The 24,981-nt window shown below is 35.8% G+C and overlaps 1 long non-coding RNA gene and 1 pseudogene across 1 annotated transcript; both read right to left on the bottom strand.

Moving 5' to 3' along the window:
- Positions 1-8,566: 8,566 nt before the first annotated feature.
- Positions 8,567-10,572, bottom strand: LOC115965959. Its single transcript, XR_004086237.1, has 3 exons — positions 10,226-10,572; positions 9,230-9,644; positions 8,567-9,041 (listed from the first exon to the last, which is right to left on the bottom strand). It is a non-coding gene; the product is annotated as an uncharacterized LOC115965959 (long non-coding RNA).
- Positions 10,573-13,333: 2,761 nt separating this feature from the next.
- On the bottom strand, positions 13,334-24,654 carry LOC115964290 (annotated as a pseudogene).
- Between the last annotated feature and the right edge of the window lie 327 nt (positions 24,655-24,981).

The following is a 24,981-nucleotide window of genomic DNA, read 5'->3' as shown; positions in this document are numbered from 1 at the left end:
CAATAGTTTTATGGGCTCAACAATTTTGGAGGCTTTAGGAAAAAAATTTAAATGAATTCTTTTTTAAACTTTAAAGTTTAAACTTGTACAAATAAAAATTAATTTATTACATGGTTCAATAAATTAGTATCACTATTGTGAGAGGACTTTCGTCTCGGCCCCCAATTAAGTATTGTTCTTTGGGATGGGCAAGGATCAACCTACGTCCTACCCGTACGAATTTGCTCAATCCCACATCGGGGAGAGATGCCTCCCACTCATGCCTTATAAGCCTTTGGCCTAAGGATGAGTGTACCACTACTACATGGCGTTGAGGAATCAAGTGATAACTTATTAATTAGTGTGGGGCCATGTGGGCTAACTAAGCTTAGGCCTTGTGATGTTTTGGGGCTGGTGGACAATATTGCACAGTCCACATAACACTGTACAATCTTGAGCAAAACCTTAAAGACTAAGGCTCAATGCCATTTCCAAAGAGGACAATTCCTTCTTGGGTCAGAGATTCATCCCTCCCACAACTATAATACAAAAGAGTTGATATAATATACATCAAATTATTAATTAGTATGATAATTTATAATAATTGATAAAATAAGAGCTTGCATTAAAAAAAAAAAGTAAAAACTTATTAATTAGTGTGGGGCCGTGTGGGCTAACTTAGTTTAGGCCTTGTGATGTTTTGGGGTTGGTGGACAATACTGCACAATCCACATAACACTGTGCAATCTTGTCCTATCAAGTTTCATGCACTGTTATTGTGCAGTATTTTTTATTATAGGATACAATGTTGTTAGGGACATAATTTTATGTAATTGGCATATCCTTTGACAAAACGCACTTTACTTATATTTGGGTAAATCTAAGTAGGTTCAAGATGATCATTACAAGTGGTTACATTGAAGACATGAAGATTACTCAAGAATTGCTCAAGGAAAGTGCAATCTGCCGGTCTCGATACCTCCTCGACAAAATCTTGATCTGTCGAGATTCATTAAAGCTTGATAGATGTCTCGATCTATCGAGCTTACAGGATTTAGATTATAGCTAACAACGTTTTATTCTAAAAGGCTATTTTTTTGTGGGTTTTGTATAATCCTTATAGGATTAGGAAAACCCAAGATTTGTGGGTTTGTGTAATCCTTTTTGGACTAGGAAAGCCCAAGTTTTGTGTAAACCTTTTTGGAATAGGAGAGCCCATTACGCTCCTATTTAAAGGAGGTGGAAAAAGAAAAACCCAAACCCTAGAGAGTTTCATAAGGTTTTCTTTTTGAAACCCTAGCCTCCTCTTACAGAAGAAAGAATTCTTGCTGTGTTTTTTGTACGCATTTGGGTTCTGTAATCAAGCAAAGTCTCTTGCACCAGCATTGAAGATCTTATCGGTGTTACTATGTGAAGCTGCTGCAGATCAACTACAACAATCAAAGGGTTGCTGTGGAGTTAGTCATGTACTTGGATTCGTTCAAAGGAGTAAGCCACGTACTAGAATCCACGCATCAGATTGGTTAGTCACGTACTGGGAGCCGTGCATTACAAGGAGAAATTGCCACTACAGAACAAGTCCAATTGGGTATTGGGGTAAGGGTTCAACTATAGGTTGGTATAATGTACTAGGATTCCTTTACTTGTAACTGCTTGTTGTGATAATAGTGGATTCTCGGGAGTGGTGACCTTAAAATCACCCGGTGGGGTTTTTGTCGTGTAGGCTTTCCCCAGTCGTAAACAAATCACCGTGTCAATTTATTTTCTCCTGCACTTAGTTTGATTGGTGATTTTTTTGTGCTACCACGTATTTGCATGTTAATTTGATTAATTAATAAATTTGGCTAATTAATCAATTAATTCATCACAAGGGGTCAATTCGTTTTTGGCCTATCAAATGTGACCTTTTAATGCATTTTATTGACCAATAAAAGTACTTAAAAAAATTTTTGTAATTAAAATATATAGGTAAATATTTTATATATATATATATATAATTTTTTTTCTTTTACAAGTGGGGGACTTTTTTTTTATTTGGGGGCCTTGGGCGATTGCATCAATTAAATATTGTTCAGCCGGCCCTAGTTTTATGATACTCAATTAAACGGAGGGTTTCTGTTTTGGATTTTTTTAGTTTTTCCTTCAATACTTGTTGAAACATTTTGAGATGTGAAAAGATTTTTGGAATCCAAAATTCTATGCATTTTATCTGCCTTTTCGTTAATGATTCACATGACAAAACCACATTAAGACACTTATTAAAGCATAAAATTATTATATATGATCAAAATAAATTAAAATAAAAAATGTTAATTATTTTTAATTACTTAAAACTTTTGATAATAGAATTAGGGTTGAAGTAGAATTTTACATTTCTTGAAACTAAGATAATAGAGATTTATAGTATATGAATAAAATTCTTTATAATATTTTCTTAATTATTATTGTGGGGACCTAAGGTCCTAGGAAGACCAAGACTGCTATGACCATTATTCGTTCATTAGGTGGAAGCATTTTAAACCCGAGGAGTGTGTTTGCCCCAGAGAAGGAGGGAAGGGACAAAATACCTCCTGGAGACCCGAGTGGAGAGAATGGCGTTCAAGGAGAAAGTCAAGGTACTTGAAATAAGTTTCTTGTGAAAGCTTACATACAAACTTCACATTAAATGATTGGCAACAACTTTATTAGCTGCATTGATGAGGAAATAACACCTGAACAGTAGATTCATAGCTAAACAGCCTCTTCTACCACCTTCTACAGGAGTCTAATGGGACAAATGTCCTACAGAGAACCTAAAGGGATGCAGATGGAGGGCTAAGATGTAAGAAGCATAGGAGTATATAAAGGAAGAGAACTTCTAGATGAGGGGATCCCGAAAAAATCAGGGAAAAGAGATTAAAACAAGAACAATAGGGAGAAAGAGAGAGAGTAGTGTATATCCCTGTGTAAGAAAATTGTCCTCGGGCGGACTTGATAAGAACCATTAATGCTATTTGTTTTTAACTTCCAATCATTCCCTTCCTATTCGAATCTTCGAACTTAAGCCTGACTTGTTTTCCCCACTCTCTTGACAAATATTTATCTATTTGGGCCTAATTGGGTGGTAGAGGCCTCACTATTTTAAGTGGGTTTGGGCCCCTAATTTTCATGCCCTTATAATTATTAAACAAAACTACCCCTCTTTTCTTCTTGTTTTTCTTTCCCAAGATGGAAATGGTTTTTCCCCATAAAAAAAAATAAAAAGATGGAAATGGTTGGAATGGCCAACGTTACTTGAAACTCTTTGGCATTGTCTTTGTGTTAATTTTCTTATTTATTTATTTCTCTTGTCAAGATAATATTTTATTTTCTATTTGTATATGTATATGTTATATGATCCAACTTACACTACCAAAAACTGGACCTATAGTGGTGTTTGTGAAATGCTACTATAGGTACTAAAAACGCCACTATATTGAATGCTGCTATAGCCCAAATGGGCCTATAGTGGCATTTCACAAACGCCACTATTGTACCGTCACTATAGGTTTGCCCTATAGTGACATTTCTAAACACCACACGCCACTATAGACCAAATTATAAAAAAATAAAAAAGAGGCTATAGCAGTATTTTAGAATGCCACAATGGGGCAGACCTATAGTAGTGTTTGTCAAACACAACTATAGCCAAAAGCCACCAACAAAAAAAAAATTTGATTACCAAAAACTAATTTTTGGTAATCAAAAGTTTTTTATTTTTTAAAATTGAAAATTTAATTTTTTAAATTTGAAAGCATCAATATTTTGAACATGAAGAACTCAAAAAAAAAAAAAAACTATTTTCTTTTCTCTTCTTACATTAACCTTGTAAATATATCACTTAGATTTACAAAAATACAAACACATGCCCCCTAAATTTACAAAACAAATAGACATTGAACATGATTTTCTTATAAGTTGAAACCAAATACAAAACTCCAACCCAAATTTTTTGCACCCATATGCAATCAAACACAAAACTCATCACATATTTTCCTATATTTTCTAAGAAATCAAAAACAAAACTCAAAGAACAATGAATAAAACCACATATTTTTACAAACCAATTTATACATCATCGGCGATAAAGTGGGATCAACAGCGTGGGTCAGCATTTTTTGGATCTCCGACGACATAGATCGGTGGCAGAATGAGAGAAGGATTGAGAGAGTTTTGAGATTAACATGAAAGAGCTTTTTTTTTTCTTTTTTTTTCTTTTTTTTCTTTGCTAGGACCACAGAGAGAGAGAGAGAGAGAGAGAGAGAGAGAGAGAGAGAGAGTTTGAGATTTCATAAATGCCAGTGATTGTTGTTGTTGTTGTTGTTGTTTTTTTTTTTTTGTTGTTGTTGTTGTTGTTGTTGTTGTTGTTATGGAATATTTTGGAATATGTCAATATTCTAGGAATATTCTATGGCATATTTCATAGTTTTTGTTTACGTTGAAACCCATTCAGTTTTTTTTTTTTTTTTTTTTTTTTTTTTTTTTTTTTTTTGGGAATATTGTAGAATATGTCGTAGTATTTGTTTAAGCCTGAACCCATTCCCCCTTTTTTTTTTTAATGGAATATTGTAGAATATGGTGTAGCTATCACTTTTTGGACCTATGGTGGCTTGGTAAACGCCACCATAGGTCCCCTTTTTTTTTTTTTCTTTTTTTTTTTTTTGTACTAGATTCTTTTTCTTAACTTTTTTTTGGTGTTGGACTATAGTGCCATTTGTAAAATGCCACTATATGCCCTTGTAAGACTAGGACCTATAGTGGCGTTTGTCAAACACCACTATAGGTATTTTTTCCTCATCTTGCCCTTATTTAAAAAAAAGAAAAAAAAAAAGAAAAGAAAAATGGCTATAGTGGCCTTTTTTAGGTCCTACTCTTACAAGGGCCTATAGTGGCATTTAAAAAACGGTGCTATAGACCCATTTTTTTAAAACACCACTATAGAACTCTCCAAACGCAGCTATAGATATGCCTATAGCAGTGTTTCGGGCTCCAAGTACGTGGATTAATGCGCACTTCAGCCCGCTCCGTTTCTTCTCAGCTCTCTACAGATGGAGCCCTTTTGTCCCTCTGTTCCTGGGTTGTCTTTTACTGTTTACCCTGGCGAGGGACCACCTCGCCTTCCTCAAGGGACTCGACCAGCCTTTTCTTCTTCAGGTCCGGGTTAACTTTTAAACCAAGGTCGGCAGGGGGTTGTGGAGCAACTGGAGGATGGATAGGTGCCTTGGACTTAGAGGGCACTTTTGATGATTGCCCTTTGCCTCGGGAGGACATCAGCTCTCGTAGGCTTTTTCCTTTGTTGGAGGCCATATTGTCGTCCTCCTCGTTGGAAGAGTTGTCTGAGCAGGCAATAACAAGTGGCACGCCGACCACCGAATTTCTATCCTGTTCCCCCTCAGGATCTGAAAGCTCGATCAGAGGAGCTTTTGGAATATCCTCCTCGAAGTAAAACTCGTCTATCTCCTCCTCAAGAGAAAGACAAGATGATTCAGCCTCTTCAGACTGTGCTGCAACTTCAGGATTGTCTTGTGGGGGTAGTTGCGCAGCTGGTGGAGGATTTCGAACTGCAGGCAAAACAACCGGCCTGAGATCGTCTCTAGCTAAAAACCTTGGCTTTGACACGTTGATCCTAGCCAACCTTGGACTACCGGCTCTTATGGATTGGCCGATATCTTGAAAGGTGCGGGACAAAGGTTCATAACCTAAAACCAGATGAGCTGCTTGCAATTGTCCGTCCTCGTTGACGTAGATCTCTGACCTCAAAAGGTAATTTAAGGCCTAAACGTTCATGTGGCTGAGCTGAGGGGAGACGTGTGCTCTCTCTGCAAAATAGCCGAGAAGGAAATTTTGGTTAGGTTACAAAGTTTTGAATTTCCGACCAACAGACAGTAAAACTAAAGGGCTAAACCCCCCTCTCTTTCCTGGAGGATTGATCCTAAAGACACCGCACCTGGATCTCCTGCCCGAGTTGGACAATGAAAATCGTCACTCCCCTCTCCTGAGGCAATAAAATAGTCATCTTTCATACCCTTATTGGATTTAGGAAGACAGGAGATCAGCCTAACGATCTCGGACCGAGATTTAAGATAGTATCCCGCCTTCTCAAGATGGTGGCATTCGTACATATGAACCACGTCGTGCCATGTAAGGCCTAGACCCATCCGCTCGTTCAGGACATCTATGCTGCCTAAGACCCTAAACATGTTGGGAGCGCACTAATGCAGTGTCAACCTATGGTTAAACAAGTAGTCCCGAGTAATCCTACGCATAGGAAGTACCATTCCTTCTTCTATAAAAGCGATCATGGGAATGATGACTTGACCCATGTCCCTATCAGTTAGCACTCCTTCCGGAGGACAGTACTGCAAAACCACCCCCTGTGGGATGCGATATTTTGCCCTAAAGGCCTCCATGGAGTATCAGTTAGCACTCTTTCCTGGAGTATCTACCAGATACTTGAATCTACCCATCTAGTCGAACCGTTTGGCCGAGAAGGAAGGTCGAGGTGAAAATTAAGGCTACAAGGAGGAAGTAGAACTTATGAGTGTCCTTACGACAATCTCTGAAACACTTAGAAATCTCTTCAGGGAAGGACGCCTCACAGAAATAGCTACAAAAATTCGAAGGTCGGGAGTGTTCGTGGATGTCTGGGCGCTGGAGTTCTCTGGAGTTCTTTGGACTTCTTATATGCTAGTAAACAAAAAGAAAAACAAGTCTCCTTAAAGCTTTATATAGCAAAGGGAAAAAAGGAGATCGCTCCCGCTCAAAATTCTAGGAAGAACGTCAGCCGTTAGATCTGCGCCCCACCGTCAGATAAGGGAGACATAAAGCCGCCTGGAGTAAATAGCCGCGCCTCGTGAATTGTAGCACGTCAAAAGCAACTGCCCCCACACGTGTGAACCAGAAATTAATTGATGATTATCCCTTGAAAAGTCAAAACCCCGCTTTTCTCCTCGGAAGGAGATAAAAACCGGAGTTTTGAGGGGCTATTGTGGGGACTATGACCCAAAATAACAAGTTGGGCCCTGGGCCCGTTCGAGGACACCAGCCCATCCGAGGAGTCAGCGTGACTCAAGCAATCCGTATTCAGACATCACTGGGGCAAAGAAAAAATGTCCAAGGAGGAATTTCTCCTCGGATACTGAAAATCCGGAGCAAAGGTACATCCAAGCCACTAAAACCCATCTTCTAAATACGTGAAAAGGAAGGAAACTCGAAATATGTCAGCAAAGGCTGCCACCACCACATTAAATGCATTACAACTACTCTCCTGGCCGCATTAATGTGGAGAAGACCCCTGAACAGTGCTACCTTGGCTACTGCAACTCACAAAGAACTGAGAGAGGTGTCTGATAGGACAGGTGCTCAAGTGGGGGTTTAGATGATCAACAAGTGTAAATCCCAGATGACAGGAAAGGGCCTATATAATGTGTAGAAGTCCCCCAAGGAAAAAAAAAAAAAAAAAAAAAGGGAGGAAGAGAATACGGGAGCATGCAAAGGAATCCTATTGCACTAATTTGTATCTATAAATCAAGTTTTTAGCCCTATCATTCTGGGTGATCTTTCGATACAATGGCATTTGTTCTTGTTCGTGTGTTCCCTTAACCCATGCAATATTTCGTTTAAACTTACTTAAATCGAGTTCTTTAGCCCATACTCTATAAGAATTCATTGTGTTGGGCTTTTTGGACCAAGACTTGTAACAGTAAGAGTTTGGTTACTAAATTATGCCCCTACAGCTCCGTCCACAACATTTTTCACAATACTTTTACAACAAATCCTAAGTAGTAAGTTGTTATTGATGGCAAAAAAAATAATTTTAGTATTGGGTTCAAATTAGAACCAGTAACAACTTAATACCTAGGATTTATTGTGAAAAATATTGTGAATGTAACACTTAAAAAAAAAAAAAATAGTAATGCACAAAAAAATTTACAACATTTTTCACAATAGTTGAGTTGACAAATTTTTATTAGTTCTTATCTAGGTCCACCATTAATATTATTCTTTTACTTACCACTATCAATTTGCAACATCAACAGTTGTGAAAAGTTTTGTTAAATAATTTTGTGTCAATAAACTTTCAAAAAAAAAAAATATTTATGTGGTTTATGTTAATTAGTAGTAATTTTGCATCTAAATCAAGATAATCAGTTTTCGCCTTAGGCCTCCAAATGCAACAAACCACACCCCCCCCCCCCCCCCCCCCCCCCCTAAAAATTGAAGACAGTGTGACATTTTCTTTAAGGCACAAGTGTATGTTTTAGTTCTCGCGATTCCCTTCGTATTAATGTCCCCTTTTAAATTGGATTTACTGCCCAACCGCCTCAAGAGTAATGAGAACTTGAATGGGAATAAAAGTCAGCAAATGGTGATTTGTCCAAACCACCAAAAAAAAAAAAAAAAAAAAAGACATGAAAATGGTGTCAAGCGTACTGTAATGAAGATGACTTAGTATGAAAATGTTTGAGAGTTGTCGTGTGGGCTTAGGCAACTGTGACATCTGCAACAACAAGGTATATATGAACACCCCTCCTATCCAAATAATGTACTTAGTATGCATGCTAGCTATATTAGGGAAAATGACAAAAAAGTCAAGATGTGATTCATCACATCAAATTGAATTATTGAACTCTACATTGCTTAAGAGGGTGTGTTATGTGTAGTATAACTTGCTCCAATCTCCCTTAAAAATTACCATGACTTTTGAGTGGAGTTGTGGTGTGCCTTTGCGTTATAACCCATTTTCCTCTCCCGTGTGTTTTTGTTTCTTGAAAGAAGAAAAAAAAAAAAAAAAAAGAATTATTGAACCCTACTAGAACTTAATGATTGTATCTGATAGATATTCCTGGCTTTCTGTAAGTATATCTTTTGGCCATGCAAATGGACTGTTTTCTGTTAATCCAGCTATGTACTCTTTCTTGACGTTGAATCTTTTGCTCTTTGGAGTTGCAGATAGACGTGAGTAATTCTGCTTCATTCTAATTCTTGATTCAAAGACAATGGAAAATTCCCCTCCAAGAGAAAGAGTTTATGAAAATTGCTCCCTGACATACATATGAAGAGATAAATCATTATTGGGTTTTGCATTAGTCACGTTGATGCAACCTCACAAATTTTTACATACATCAGAAATTGCACAAGCATACAAAAAATTGCATATTATTTGAAAACGGATTTCAATTCACAAGTCCAAATCTTATAATTTATTCTTTGTCCTCAAGAAGACAAATACCTGCCGCCAAGAAACACAATTGGTCCCAAAACACTGGCGCTACAACAGTTGATAGAACTTCGATTGGTACATTCATATATGTTTTGAGTATGATTTTGCATTGGCTGTCAATCACCAATGAGTTGCCACATCAAATTTCTTTTACATGTTATGAGTATGCTACAACACTCATTAGGTATTCGGATTTCATCAAGGACAAAAACATAAGGAAAGAGCTACCATAATGAGGGGCTTGCATCGAACTTGTCACTTTCCCCAACTAACATGATGGCTAAAATGGGAAAACCCAACTCAAAGAAATTGCCTCTCAAATGAGAAATCTTTCCGCAGAATGCTCCAATATCTTCCCCGCAGACCATGAACAAATGTTGTTCACCATCCTCAACAGCACAGACTGTGCAGGGATGCGCGTTGGCTAAGCAAATTATATCAAGATAATCATATTAGTAGTTGTATTTGGCTTTTGTTGATTCTATACTTACAATATTGCCAATCATATGTAAAATTTTCTGTGGTAACAAACTATTCCTAACCATGTTGAAAAAAATTTCTAATAAAATTGACAATGGAACAAACATGGGTAATCGCTGCAATAGATGTTCAACACTATAACCAAAGTATGAACTTTCTGGTCCTAATGTTTAGTCTTCTACATCTATTAGTTGGGCTATTCTTAATGACACTACAATAAGGTATTAATCTAATATAAATATAATGTAATATATAATGGTTGGATCAAGATTTTAACAATAGCAAGATTTTACAGACTTTGAGGATCAAAACCCAAGTGAAAATTGGGTAATCACCTCGTCTTGGGACTAATGAGAATATTGTATTGGCCTGTGATGACCAGGTTGCGTTTGATGCTCAGGATAACTGAGATGAAATCTTCTTCTTTTTTGGGTTAATCAACATCTAATTATACTAACTTATCAATATCTATCTAAAACAATAAAATCATTAATGACTTAAGAAACGGTATAATAGTGTGTTAACCTCGTGAACCAGCCGGGGAAGCATTCCATGGATGTTTCAAGCAATGATAGCATCATTCCAAACTCTTGTTTTTCCCATGCCATCAATTTCTATAAATGAAAAAGCTTTCTTAGGCAATCTAAACTTGTTTTCACCCTCTTGGTAGTTATCCATCGGGGATGGAAAAACTTTAAATAAGTTTTGAGATCTTGCATTTTAGAATAATAGTAGGGAGGTATATATAGAAACTTCAGGTGATGAAACTGATGATAGAAATGAAAGATTTGTGAAATCCAAAAAAAATCTTTTTATGTAATGTTTGTTTTAATTTTAGAAATAAATGACTATATGGAGAAACCGTTTACACATATTTGACTCACTTGTAATGAGATTCAACGTGGCATAAGAAATAACAAAATTAAAGTCTATTAAAATTTAGAAGCATCAGTTCATGTGATCACATCAAACGCATGTAACGCCTATTAAACTAAATAGAGAAATCAGTTACACTGACTCACTTGCCATGAGATTCAACGTGGTATATTTTGTTCACATGATATCATCAAACACAAGTAACGCATGTTCAACTAAATAAAGAAATTGGTTACATTGACTAGCTTGTTATGAAATTCAACGTGGTATAAGTAATAGCAAAATTAAAGTCTATTAAGATTCAGAAGCATCTATTCACGTGATTTCATCAAACTCACGTAACGTTTATTCAATACTAAGAGGGGAAATCAGTTACACTGACTCATCAAACTCATGTAACGCCTATTCAACTAAGTAGAGAAAATCAGTTACATTGACTCAAATGTTATGAGATTCAACATAGCATAAGTAATAGAAAAAGAAAGTATATTAAAATTCAGAAGCATCTATTCACGGGATTTCATCAATCTCAAGTAACACCTATTCAATTAAGTGGAGAAATTGGTTACACACTTGTTGTGAGATTCAACATGGCATAAGTAATAGCAAAATTATTGTCTATTAAAATTGAGAAGCATCTATTCACATGATCTCATCATACTCATGTAGCGTTTATTCAATTAGATGGAGAAATCGATTACACTAACTCACTTGTTATGAGATTCAACGTGACATAAGTAAAATAGCAAAATTAAAGTCTATTAAAATTCAGAAACTATTCAAGTGATTTCATCAAACTCATGTAATGCTGCCTATTACTTTTAAAATCTAATACCAAGAAGGGAATTGTTGGTGAAATAACATCTTGGGGGAGACTCCAAATGAAGGATTTATATATATATATATATATATATAAATATAACATATAAGAACACTTTACACAAAAGATTAAGCCTTATGAGTTTGGGCTTAACTATATTATATTAACTTGAACTCTGAGCTGTCACGGCTTGGGCTCTGTGGAATGCTCACAACAAATTTTTACTTTTAAAAGATCCAGCAACAACCTAAAGTCATCCTTGATGGGGCTCCGGGTTTCTTAGCAGAGTATCAACACAAAGCAGCAGCACAAAAAAATTCCCATGTTTTTCCATGGTCTTATTTTTGGTCTTGTGTTTGTTGACAGCCACTGTACTGTGCTGTGTTCTTCTGGCTTTTGCTTTTCTTTGCTACATGATGTTAGTTTCCAGCAACCGTTGTATCTTTGGTTCCTTATATTAATACAATTTCTATCTTTGACTGAAACAAACAAAAATAAAAAAAATAATGTCTATGCAGAGAAACCAATTATATTTTTTTGACTCACATGATATAGGATCCATCAAATTGGTATCCCAAAGCATATATCTATTAACTTGATTCTTCTAACTAGGCGAAATATTTGTTTCAATTTTAAAAATCAAAGGTTAAGTGGAGAAACTCATTATGCATATTCAATTTACTTGTAATGAGATTCAACATGTCAGAACCGATAGTTGAATTGATAAAAATACCAAATCTAATAATGTGATTTCACCCGATTCACAAAGCACATTTCAAGTGTAGAAATCGAAGGCAGAATTGATGGTAGAACTATACTATTTTGAAACTCAAAGCAAATTTACTTGATTTTATTTGAGTTACTGAGATGTATTTCAATTATAGAGGTTAAATACCAAGTTGAGCAACAAATTACTGGTGCTTGAATTTACAAGTTCTGAGATTCCATGTGACATAATCAAAGAAGATTAAAATTTATTGAAATCTGGAAACATCGCCTTACACGATTTCTTCTTTTTTTTTCACCCATTTCACAAAACATGTTACTCAATTATAGAAATCGAAATCCAAATGGTGCAATTGAAAAAATGTAATTTTCTTGCATATAATGAGATTCCATGTGGCAGACTTAACAAAATTGGATTTACCAGAAAGAAATACAAAGGAAAAATATTTAAATAAATAAACTGTTTATTTATTTAGAATCAAATAAATTAGCTGTTTTGGTTGCAATAACTAATGATATAATAGCTTTAAAAAGTACGATTACCTTCAGCTTGTCCCTTGTAGTTGTAGACTTGTTTTTGAACATGAAGTAAACATTCACTTAAATGGTTTGTTTGGGTTTACATTTTAATGTCCAATCTATTTCGGTGGAGCTTTTATCTTTTAATATTTGGGTTTGATGATACCTATTTCACAAACTTCTCTAAATAGTCAAAATTAAGTCTCATAACTCAGTTAATACATTCTAGCTAGTATTTCCATTAGAAACATCCATGATTCAAATTCTCCTAACCCCAATTATTGAATTATAAGACAAAATAAATAATAAATAAAAAAGAAAAAAAAAAAAAAAAAAAAAAAAAAAAAAAAAACACAAAAACAAATCAACAAAACCATTTTAGGCATTCGTCTAGGCATCTGCTTTAATTTACTTGCATAAATGTCTCTATTATTATGCATATAAATCCTCATTCCCCTTCTTAAATGCTTCTGTTATTGCTGAAGCAAATTAAAAATTTGTTTCCAATGTAAGACTTTGTTGCATTTTAGTTAATTTCATTATTTTCCTTGTTAATCGCATACTGGACTCTTTTATTTATCTTAAAGTTCCATTCTCTACAATCAAAATGGAGTGCAAGAAAAAAGAGAAATTCAAACTGAAAAATCATACATTCTTGCTAGCCAAATTGAACTTAGAGATTTATTCAAATGCTAAATGTATTGCCTATATATACTATAGGCAACACATGGAGTCACAACTACAACAAGAGGAAATTTTCTATGAATGGCTATACCAATAGATTCAGTCATGTCCAAGTCCACTCCTCTTGTCCCATCGGGAAATGTCCAATCAAAGTAGTGCAAAAGCTTTGCCAAAACAAGCTTAAATGTGGTTATGGAAAAGGAAATTCCTGGGCAACCCTTCCTACCAGCTCTGAATGGGATCAATTGGAAATTATGTCCTTTAAAGTCTATAAAGAAGACAAGAACCTTTTAGGATGAAATTCGTTTGGATTGTCTTGTATCTTAGGGTCTCTTCCAATTGCCCATACATTGATAAGAACTCGTGTTCCTGCTGCAATGTCATAACCTTGTATTTTGGCATCTCTACCTGATTCTCTCAGAGGTAACAGTGGAAGAATAGGATGCAAGTGAAATGTCTCTTTAATCACTGCATTTAAGTAATTCATTTCATCCAAATTATCCTCTGTTATGTCCTTTTTGTTTCTAGTGATTGTTCTCACTTCGTTTTGCATCTTCTTCATCGTTTTGGGATGCCTTAAAAGCTATATCATTGCCCACTCTAACACTGAGTATGTAGTGTCAGTACCAGCAATGAATGCATCCTATAACAACATGTGGTTAATATTGAAGAAAGTTGTTAATATGCATGAGAAAGAGCATGAAATATCGTAGGTTACTTGAACAAAACAAGCCCCTTTATAGTCGACACTATTTTTAGTAAGATCCCTTCATTAGTCATTCTTATCCAACAACATTTAACACTTCACTAGTTTGGCAAACCCCGCCCTCCGTTAGTTTAGGCTGTTAGGTTAAACGTTGGCATGCTAATGTGTTTTTTTTTTTTTTTTTGCCCAATCAATCACGTCATGTCATTTAAAACAAAGAGCATAGTCGGTGCTTTCAAAATGACATAATTTTGGGAGGCTGATTTGGCAAAACAAAATACACATTAGCATGTCCACGTATCACTTAACAACCTAAACTAATGGAGTGTGGAGGTTCACTAACGAAACCAAACTTTAGGGTGTAAAATTCAATTTCTCAAACTTCAGGGTATAAAATTAAAACCCCAAACTTTAGGGATGTACTTTACCCTTCTTGTTATTATAGGCTCATGTGTAAGAGCATTCACAACTGGAAATGCTATCCTATCTTATTTTACCATCCCAAAAAGCTACTCTATCAATTATACCATACCATTTTATAACACACCCAACATTCCAACTTTTATTTTACAATACAACATATTAAAATAATATAAATTATATAATAAAATAATAAACAAATTCTCTAACTCTGCCCTCTCTCATTTCTGTCCCTGCCTCTATGTCCCTCTCTCAACAACCCAATCACCACCACCACACCACTGCCCACTACCCACCAAAATCCCACCAAAACCAAAAACCCAAATTAAAAACAGAACAATAGACACATCCAACACATAATAATCAAATCTCTCAAACAAATCCACAAAAGTTTCGTTGTTTATTCTAAATCTTTCTAACAAAAAATACAAACTAAAGAAAAAAAAAAGCTTGAATCCTATGGTTGAAGAAAACAACATTGAATTATTGGTTGGAAAGTTGAGGAATTTAAGGAAGAGAATGGAGATTAAAAATCACAGCCCATCACAGCCACAACACCTAAAACCATCAGAATTCATAGCCCTTCAAACCACCCACAGAAAAATCATAGCCCATCATTAGCGAGCTTGGGCAGCCCATCATCGGAGGCGAGGCTGAGTGCCATCAGAGGACCATGCTGCCGAACCACCAAACCCATGGCACCACCAAATCCACGTCGCCGCCAAACCCACACCGGACAATGGTACCTAGACCACCCGCACACCACAACCCACCACCGGACCCACACTAGAAAAATCACAGCCCATCATTGAAGGCGAGGTTGAGTGCCATCAGAGGACCATGCCGCCAAACCACCAAGCCCACGACGCCACCAAATCCACGCTGCCACCAGACCCACGCCGGATAGTGGTACCTAGTGGAACTTCACAGCTTAAACACTGATCAATATAAGCCACCATGAGAGAGAGATGTGATGAGAGAGAGAGGCCAGGACAGAGAGGTGATGAGAAACAGAGAAAATGAAGAGAGAGAAATTGGCAGATACATTAAATACACGAGAATAAAAAAATATAATTTTGTTTTACAATTGTACTACAGTACCGTCACAAATTTGTGATAGTATTGTAGCACAATGCCAAAAAAATTTACAATTTTACAAGTTTAGCAGGCCAACTATTGAGTACTTTTGAGGCTTGATGCTAAATATTGCTAACATATGGCACTTACAATTCCTATTGTGAATGCTCTAAGTGGTGTTATGTTGGGAAAGAATCAAAGTGGTGCTATTGACATGCACTTAGTCGAATGAGAGAGAGAGAGAGAGAGAGAGAGAGAGAGAGAGAGAGAGAGAGAGAGAGAGAGAGAGAGAGAGAGAGTTGCTTACCAAGATTAGAGCTAGCCTTAATGCTTACTATGTCAATAGGGAAACCGTTCATGTTTTCCTTTTGAACCCAAAGCAATACATCCACGAAGTCTTTTTGGTTTTCATTTTCTAGACTATGGTTATCACTCCCTTTCTTTTGACAATTTATGTGATCTTCAATTACTCCTTCCAGAAAATCATCAAATTGTTTAACCACCTTCTCTGGTTTAGCATCCAAGCCATTGACACGGCTGAAAGCTTTTGCGGAAACAATATAAAACAAAATCATATTTTCATTTAAAGATCGTTGTACCACACAACCATGGATTCTAAATAGAATAAAATTGCGTACCTCTCTTAGCAACCCAAGCGTGTTGCCTCCCAAGGTATTCACGTCTCTCTCTCTATTTCTTTTGAGTTTTCAGAAGACTGCAGTATCACACAGTAGTTCTGATGGCCAACCACTAAATATGATATTATAAAATCTTATTTTATAGTAGACTTTTAAAAACCCTAGAGAGAGATTGGACGTGGGATCCTTAGGGATCCTAATCTTCAGCCGTAGGATTTTATCAATAACTTTTTGAACGTTATTGACTTATCTTGAAACTCTTTCCAAAATTATTTCTTAATTTTCTCAATCATATCAAGAAAATATCTGAACTTCTACATATTGCAATAATGTCCATCAACACATTGCAATTGACCCCTGAAGATTAGAGATTTACAAATGAGGTCCCATTTCATACAATTTTATATCTATGTCCTTCCACCATACTATATTCCCACAAGCCACTAGGACTGGATAAATATCATTGTTATGTCCCTAGCTTATGTGACCCTTAATTTCTTGATTTCATAATTTCTATTGGACTCCAAAATATTTATAAAAACTCTTTAAATATATATATATATATACAATATTATATATATATGAAAAAACATTTTTGAAAAATGTCACCGGCCGGTTTTGTTTTGAGTCCAACTTCAATATGAAAATCAACTGAATATACTATCTTCTTTAGAGACTGGTGGATTCATTGTTGAGCATTTATATATTTTACTCATTACATACATAACCCAACGTGTCTGTATATAGCCTTTAAAATTGGCATCACCAGTTGACATTGTCAAAGTTATGTGCATAATAAATAAATATACACAAACCCCTCATGTTTGAGGACAATAGAAAAATTGTGATAGAACAACCTTTTAAATAACAATGATCACTCCATAAGGTGTTCTTGATCAGATCCAATTCAGTGTATGTACTTGTTACATTACACCCACTTGTTTGCTTAAAGTCACTACTTCAATGATGGAGTAAATCATCCTATCATATAGCAGCACAACAAGTGTAGGCTTCAATGGTAATATTCAATTAATATCCACAGCCTAGAACAATTTAATAACATATGAAAAATCATTACTCCCTGTCTTTGGTTCCTTAACCATTAACATGATTTTTCCTATAGAGGTGACATCACATGCCACATTTAAACAATGAAATATACCTATAAAAATTATGAATGTGAAAATAGAATTTTATCATCAAATAAAAATGCACAGTATTGTTTTTGAGGGCACATAATTCTAACAATCTCCCACTTGCACTCAAAACCAATCATACATGTATTTAATACCCATTGCTTCCAAATGTTTCTCAAACACTTTTTGAGACAATGCCTTTGTGAGTGGATCTGCAACATTATTGGCAGAGGCAATCTTTGTTATTGCTACATCACCTCTTTGTATAATATCACGTATCAAGTGATATTTACGTGCAATATGTTTTGTCCTTTGATGAGCCCTTGGTTCTACTACATTTGCAATAGCCCCATTATTGTCACAATAGATAGTAATGGGTGACTCAATAGAAGGAACAACTTCAAGTTCTTGAATGAACTTGCGAATCCACACAGCTTCCTTTGCAGCTTCACTTGCAGCTATATACTCTGCTTCTGTAGTAGAGTCTGCAGTAGTATCTTGCTTGCAACTTCTCCAACTTATTGCTCCCTTGCCAAGAGTGAACACAAATCCAGAAATTGATTTTCTATCATCAATATCAGATTGAAAATCAGAATCTGTATACCCTTGGACAGTCAAATCCTCACCACCAAACACCAAGAAATAATGTTTGGTCCTATTTAAATATTTGAGGATATGTTTCACTGCTGTCCAATGCTCAGAACCTGGATTGGATTGATATTTACTCACAATGCTCACTGCATAACAAATGTCTGGCCTAGTGCAAAGCATTGCGTACATGAGACTTCCTACAGCCGAAGCATAAGGACAGTTTCTCATTTTCTCTCTCTCTTCTTGTGTTTTAGGACACATTTGATTAGAGAGATGAATTCCATGTCTAAAAGGTGAAAACCCTTTCTTGGAATCTTGCATGCTAAACCTAGCCAATATCTTGTCAATATAATTGACTTGTGAAAGTCCCAATAACCTTTTCTTTCGGTCTCTAAACAATTTGATTCCGAGTATATAGGACGCTTCACCAAGATCTTTCATTGCAAAGTGACTAGATAACCATATTTTTATAGATGACATTGCTCCTACATCATTGCCAATGAGTAGTATGTCATCTACATAAAGCACTAAAAATGTAATAGTGCTCCCACTAACCTTTTTGTAAACACATGGTTCATCCATATTTTGTGAGAAACCAAACGATTTGATTGCCTCATCAAAACGGATGTTCCAACTGCGTGATGCTTGCTTTAGGCCGTATATAGATCTCATCAACTTGCACACTTTTGATTCTTGACCATGAGATATGAAACCTTCTGGCTGGTCCATAAAAATTTCTTCTCGAATGTGTCCATTCAAGAAAGCTGTTTTAACATCCATTTGCCATATCTCATAATCATAATGTGCAGCAATTGACAATAGAATCCTTATGGACTTTAGCATGGCTACTGGCGAAAAAGTTTCCTCATAATCAATTCCAGCCTTTTGATTATACCCTTTTGCCACTAGCCTAGCTTTATAGGTCTCCACCTTACCATTAGGTCCTATCTTCCTTTTGTAGACCCATTTACAACCAATAGGCTTAATACCTTCTGGTTTGTCTACTAAGGTCCAGACCTGGTTGGTATACATTGAGTCCATCTCTGATTCCATGGCCCTTTTCCAATTCTCAACGTCCTTATCAGTCATTGCTTCTTGATAAGTAAAAGGGTCATTATCATGCTCCTCTGACTCCATTAGATAAATCTCATTTAACAAAGTGAGTCTAACTGGAGGCCTGATAGTCCTTTTACTACGTCGAGTTTCTTGTATTTTGCTTGGTTCAGTAGGCACTATTACTTGCTCTTCATTATACTCATTCAACTCAGCCATTGGGTTATCAATTTGTTCATCAAGAGAAACTTTTGCTCTACTTTCATTTAGGCTATAATCTTCCTCAAGAAAAATAGCATTCCTGCTCACAAACACTTTTTGCTCACTAGGATTGTAAAAATAGAAACCAGTAGACATCTTGGGATAGCCAACAAATAGACATCTATCACTCCTAAGTCCTAGCTTATCCATATTAGACTTTCTAACATGTGCTGGACAACCCCATATCTTTAAGTGATTTAGACTTGGTTTCTTACCAGTCCATAACTCATATGGGGTATTAGGAACTGATTTGGTAGGGACTCTATTTAATAAATAAACAGCAGTCTCCAAAGCATAACCCCAAAATGAAATTGGCAACTCTGACATGCTCATCATAGAACGAACCATATCTAATAAGGTTCTATTTCTTCTTTCAGCTACACCATTATGTTGAGGTGTGGCAGGGGGAGTCAATTGAGAAATAATCCCATTTTCCTTTAGATATTGCTTAAATTGATCCAAGAGGTATTCTCCTCCTCTATCAGGGCGAAGAACTTTTATGCATTTTCCAGCTTGTTTCTCAACCTCATTACGAAATTCTTTGAACTTTTCAAAGGATTCAGATTTATGTTTCATTAGGTACAAATAGCCATACCTAGAATAATCATCAATGAAAGTAATGAAGTAATAGAAACCACCTCTTGCCATGTGATTCATAGGACCACAAACATCAGTGTGTATTAATCCTAATACATCAGTGGCTCTAGCTCCCTTTCCTGTAAAGGGACTTTTGGTCATTTTCCCTTGTAAGCAAGGCTCACAAATTGGATAAGGCTCTACCTTCAAAAGATTCAATGGCCCATCCCTTACCAATCTATTGATTCGGTCAATATTGATATGACCAAGCCTTAAGTGCCACAAATAGGTAGGATTAACATCTCTTTTTCTTTTAAGAGATAACACACTGGTAGCAATATCATTCTCAACACAATTAATAGAATTATCAATAGAACTCAAAAAATAAAGACCATCTTGTAAAATGCCAGAAGTTACAAATTTATTATTAAACTTAACAACAAGTTTAGAAGTAAAAAGAAATGAATATCCTGAACAACCAAGTTTTGAAACTGAAACTAAATTTCTTCGCACTTCTGGCACATATAAGCAATCTTCTAAAACAAGAGTTCTACTAGAAGATAATTCTAAATAAAAGGTTCCAATGGCAGTGGCTGCAACAGTTGCACCAGTCCCCATCTTTAGGATCACCTCCCCTTCATTTAGCCTTCGGGTCTCCTTGAACCCCTGCAACACATTGCAAATGTGTGAGATTGTACCAGAATCTACACACCAAGAATCAAATGGACCATCCATTAAATTTGTTTCAATAACGAGCAAATTAGGCATACCTTCTGCAGGTTTGTCATTCTTCAGAGAAGCCAAATAATGGCGACAGTTTCTCTTCCAATGACCAGGCTTACCACAATGGAAACAATTTCCTTTTGCTTTCTTTTTCTCAGTGTCCTTATTCACTTTGTCACCTTGAGCCTTATTGAATGACTGAGACCCTTTTCTCTTAAAGTTCTTACCCTTAGGCTTAAACTTAAAAGAAGAATCAGATTTTTCAGCCAACATTACAGTAGGCTTTTCTTTCTTGATGAGATCCTCAGCTGCTTTCAACATATTGAGCAGCTCTGACAATGTCACTACCATCTTATTCATGTTATAGTTCATGATAAACTGATTAAAAGAATCAGGTAAAGATGCTAGGATCACATCAACTTGGGTCTCACTATCAATTTCTGCACCAAGCATATCCAGTTCATTGATGAAAGAAATCATCTTCAGGACATGTTCCCGAACTGGAGTTCCTTCCACCATTTTGGTGGACATGAGATTTTTCATAGCAGTTTGCCGTGCACTTCTGCTTTGTTCTCCAAACATCTCTTTGAGGTGCAGCATCATATCTTGTGCTGTAACTAGGCCTTGGCATTGTTTTTGCAACACATTGGTCATAGAGGCCATTATGTAGCATTTAGCCATTTCATCAGCCTCATGCCACTTATTAAATGCATCTCTTTGCGCCTCAGTGGCATCAGCTAAAGCAAGTTCTGGTGCCTCAGTATTAAGGACATGAGCTATCTTATCAGCAGTGAGAACAATGATTAGGTTCCTTTTCCAATCTACATAGTTTGGTCCAGACAATCGATTTTCATCCAAAATCTTAGCTAAGGGATTAAAATTGGTCATAATGAATCTGCAAAATAATACAAAATAATATTTTCACATACATATATCCATCATATTCAGGTTTTTGAATAACTAATGGTACCTCCCACAAGAACAAAATATCATAGATTCCCAGAACAGAATATAACAATTATATTCATAAATAGTTCGAAGTGGGCATCGGGAACCCTTACCTTGCATGCTCCAATAATTTCTTTTGAAATATACTGTGCACACCATATAAAGGCAAATAATTCATCATAATTTCATCTCATGTTTCTAATTTTATTTAATTTATCTATGACTCCCGATTTACTTTTGGCCTCCAAATCAAACATGTTTTACACTATTTTAGTGGTCATGTTTATTTGGATAAGTGCAAACCATTATCTAAGTGTGATATATGTACTAGTATGATTATGTTGCTATTTTAGCCACACTCCCACCAGTCATACACACACCTGTCTTCCCAAGAAGTAAACAAGAGGAACTACTAAACCAAAATCAAGTCTATCCTTTTGGCTTCAACAAAATTTTAATTTAAAAGAACCTTTATTCACCGACAATGGAGGGCCATAGGAATTATTCTATAAAATTATCCTATTTAGCACTTAGCATATATCAACACTGGGATGTAACTGTAAAGTGAGTCAATGCACTAAATATCATTCTTTATGTGTCTAACACAACTCCCACCAATTGAGATTCAATACCTTAATTCGGCAATACTCAAGATTTTATCAATATAAAAGGGTGAGTCAATGAACCAATATATATCAATATAGGTTACACAGATAAGCACATATACATGCATGTAGGTTCATAATAGACAATCTATCAAAGACAATCTATAACATAAAAGACAATCTATGAAGCCTACATATGAAACCATAAAAGGACAATCTGTAAAGCATGTATAGGCTACGGCGCACAAAAGCAATATACAATATATAAGGCATAAGAGACAATCCATGAAGCCTACACATGAAACCTAATCTATAAAGCATTTGGAGGCTTACAACACTACTGCGGCGCACAAAAGCAAGGTATTTTAATTGATGTTCTCCACTTCACCGAATGAAAATATTTAACATATCACATATGTATATCAATCACGGCATATAAGAAACATATCTCGGCAAGCATATTGATATTAAATAATAATTTAAAATCCATGATTAATTGTGGTTTGCTCTGATACCACTGAAAGCTTTTGCGGAAACAATATAAAACAAAATCATATTTTCATTTAAAGATCGTTGTACCACACAACCATGGATTCTAAATAGAATAAAATTGCGTACCTCTCTTAGCAACCCAAGCGTGTTGCCTCCCAAGGTATTCACGTCTCTCTCTCTATTTCTTTTGAGTTTTCAGAAGACTGCAGTATCACACAGTAGTTCTGATGGCCAACCACTAAATATGATATTATAAAATCTTATTTTATAGTAGACTTTTAAAAACCCTAGAGAGAGATTGGACGTGGGATCCTTAGGGATCCTAATCTTCAGCCGTAGGATTTTATCAATAACTTTTTGAACGTTATTGACTTATCTTGAAACTCTTTCCAAAATTATTTCTTAATTTTCTCAATCATATCAAGAAAATATCTGAACTTCTACATATTGCAATAATGTCCATCAACACATTGCAATTGACCCCTGAAGATTAGAGATTTACAAATGAGGTCCCATTTCATACAATTTTATATCTATGTCCTTCCACCATACTATATTCCCACAAGCCACTAGGACTGGATAAATATCATTGTTATGTCCCTAGCTTATGTGACCCTTAATTTCTTGATTTCATAATTTCTATTGGACTCCAAAATATTTATAAAAACTCTTTAAATATATATATATATATACAATATTATATATATATGAAAAAACATTTTTGAAAAATGTCACCGGCCGGTTTTGTTTTGAGTCCAACTTCAATATGAAAATCAACTGAATATACTATCTTCTTTAGAGACTGGTGGATTCATTGTTGAGCATTTATATATTTTACTCATTACATACATAACCCAACGTGTCTGTATATAGCCTTTAAAATTGGCATCACCAGTTGACATTGTCAAAGTTATGTGCATAATAAATAAATATACACAAACCCCTCATGTTTGAGGACAATAGAAAAATTGTGATAGAACAACCTTTTAAATAACAATGATCACTCCATAAGGTGTTCTTGATCAGATCCAATTCAGTGTATGTACTTGTTACATTACACCCACTTGTTTGCTTAAAGTCACTACTTCAATGATGGAGTAAATCATCCTATCATATAGCAGCACAACAAGTGTAGGCTTCAATGGTAATATTCAATTAATATCCACAGCCTAGAACAATTTAATAACATATGAAAAATCATTACTCCCTGTCTTTGGTTCCTTAACCATTAACATGATTTTTCCTACAGAGGTGACATCACATGCCACATTTAAACAATGAAATATACCTATAAAAATTATGAATGTGAAAATAGAATTTTATCATCAAATAAAAATGCACAGTATTGTTTTTGAGGGCACATAATTCTAACAACGGCTTACCCATGCAAGCCATGGAATATAATCCCTTACGTTAATCACACCCAACAACTCCATTAATTCCCCCAAAAGCTCCTTAAGCTTCCTCCCACCTTCCCCGTCACCATACTTCCTTCCCAAGGCCACCCTACATCCAATATCATTAATAAGCTTAGCAAACACTTCCCTTAAATTCACAGCCGAAGAAGAACAAGACTGTTTGATTTTCTCAATCAATAGAGATAGTTCCTCCTCTCTCACCCCACGAAAGGATTGAACCCTTTTGTTACTCAAAAGATGTAGCACAAGTATACTTTTAATTTGCCTCCAGTACTCGTTGTATGGTGCCACTGCAACATCTTTGAAATCATACAATAGTTTCCTAAACATTCTTGTTTTGGGCCGGTTTGCAAAGATGTCATCATGGGTCTACAAGATCTCTCTTGCAACATAAGTTGATGAGACAACATGGTTGGTACATTGCCAAACTGAAGCAGCATTAGGGGGCCTTGGAGTTGAGCTAAGCCTTGGATGAGTGGTGAGGGTGCAAGCCAAGTTGGGGGAGGTTTTCAACGATTGGGAGCTTTGGTGGCGAAGGTAGTGAGTTTTTTTGTTGTTTGGAAGAGTGGAGGACAATTTGAATAGGAGAATGAAGATGAAGGCCAAAAATACTTAAAACAAATGGATGTAGCAACAAGGGTGCTACTACTACATTTGGCCCTAAAAATTGCAGGAAGTGTGACATTTTCTTCTCCCTGTCACAGGCAAGTATATGTTTTGTTAGGGAAAAAACCTAAATCCTTACAGTGTCTATGGGTGGGTAAAAGTAAATGACTACCAAGTAATAACAATATATGGAAACAAAATTTGAGCAAGCACCAATAGAAACATAATCATATAAGAACACCAAATCTTACATGAAAAATTTTACGGAAAAACCATGGGACTACTCCAAAAAAATACACCAATTATTTGCCGATGGAGGGGCATAAAAAAGGAAGTCTAACGATTCGCTCAGAAATTTGGCTTGGAAATTGTTTTCCTATATCGCGAGATCAATAATCTCAAAATC

The sequence above is a fragment of the Quercus lobata genome, chromosome 10 (assembly GCF_001633185.2).
Source record: "Quercus lobata isolate SW786 chromosome 10, ValleyOak3.0 Primary Assembly, whole genome shotgun sequence".
NCBI lineage: Eukaryota > Viridiplantae > Streptophyta > Magnoliopsida > Fagales > Fagaceae > Quercus > Quercus lobata.
Note: the sequence above shows the minus strand (reverse complement) of the source record. Positions and strands in the feature narration are given on the sequence as shown.